The 1,558-nt window shown below is 45.3% G+C and overlaps 1 pseudogene; it reads right to left on the bottom strand.

Annotated features, from left to right (window-relative positions):
- Positions 1–989: 989 nt before the first annotated feature.
- Positions 990–1,222, bottom strand: LOC140582522 (U2 spliceosomal RNA; annotated as a pseudogene).
- Positions 1,223–1,558: the final 336 nt, after the last annotated feature.

Genomic DNA, 1,558 nt, shown 5'->3' with positions numbered 1-1,558 from the left:
TGCCCTCCTCTCGTTTGTAAATTTCTTATGTTCTTATGTTCTTTGTAATGTCATGTAAAAGCACCACCAAGGCAAATTCCTTGTATGGAAACATATCTGGATTCCGATTCTACATCCTTCATCAGGACTAGAAAACTTCCATCCAGCGTTGCATTTCACTTTGACGCTGTCGCTTTTGAAACACTTTTCTGTGATCTAGCTCTTGTTTTGGTCGCCGACTATCATCCAACAAAAGGTTCATTTCAGCTCTCCTAATCTGACATAAACCACACTCACAAACACTTTCGGGTTACTGTGTCACCGGGAAGGGATGGACTCCAGTCGGGATGGGTTTCCAGCATTTCCTATCCTGGCTGTTCTCTTTAGGGACAAACACAGGAATGGAGTCTAGTGATCACACCGGAACTTGACTTACCTGAACGGAGATGTATGGAGCAGACTCTCATATGCGCAGGGATGCTCTGGAATGCAAGGTCTTTACGCCCCACCGCTATAAGCTACGCCATCCGACGCCATTTCGTCAACTCTTCCACTTTTGCTCTTGTCTTTCCCAATCCAGAAAAGAGAAGAAACGTATACCGGTCCTGAAGACCGAAGAGAGACCCGAGTCGATATGGGGCTGCCGCTTAGCGGGTCGCCGTTAGCCGGGCCTCCGTGACGCCCCCGCGCAGAGTAGAATGCCCAGGGGCGTCGCAGCCACCGGCGTCCTCCCTGTCCTCCTGTCCTCTCAAAAAACAGCAATCATTTAAACAAACATGAGGGAAAATTCAAAAGGCAAAGATGAAGTCATGCCTTACCTCAGCACAGCTGCCCACCGCACAAACGACAGCGTGTCACCTTACTTTAAAAAAAAAGAAAAATTGGGGCCGCGCACGGACAGGGCCCCTCCCTCACACCACATGCGGCTAATTAGTTGGCCATCCAGAGGCACTCAGTCTATTAGTCACCCATTCAGTCAGTCAGTTCTGCCTTTCAACAACAGGGGGCAGTAGAGGTGCACCGTTCCCGGAAGCACTGCAATACCGGGTCGATGCCTGGAGCAGATGGGGCAAGCCCCACTTCCGGCTCCCTGTTCCAAAAATCCGTTTAATATGTGGTCCCCTCCATGGGGGACGTATCAAAATAACCTTTTCATACCAAAACAAAATGTAAATCAGCTCAAATACATGAATAATAAATATTATGCTTGTACTACTTACATTAACACATAATCACAATCTATAAGGCTGAAACATTCCCACACTATGCAAATCATGCCAACACAGTACAATAAGACTTTCAAAGATAATATTAAACAAACACCCACAGAGTGTTCCAAAGTGCATTTTGCAATGTCTATACTTTGAATGTCAAATTACAAACTTCACATAAATCTAAAGTACACTAAGATTAAGATGAGTTTGTTACCAAACCAAATATATAAGAAATAATTTATTTGCCAGGAATTAAGTTTATGATATTGAATGAAATGTGTGAGCATGCCCCAGTTAGTGAAAGTGTGTCCCCTACCCCAAGACTCCAGAGGGTTAAAAAGGAACACATCCGCAGACTTCCAAGC

The sequence above is a fragment of the Paramormyrops kingsleyae genome, chromosome 24 (genome assembly GCF_048594095.1).
Source record: "Paramormyrops kingsleyae isolate MSU_618 chromosome 24, PKINGS_0.4, whole genome shotgun sequence".
NCBI classification, from domain to species: domain Eukaryota; kingdom Metazoa; phylum Chordata; class Actinopteri; order Osteoglossiformes; family Mormyridae; genus Paramormyrops; species Paramormyrops kingsleyae.
The sequence above is the reverse complement of the archived record's forward strand: the minus strand, read 5'-3'. Positions and strand labels throughout refer to the sequence as shown.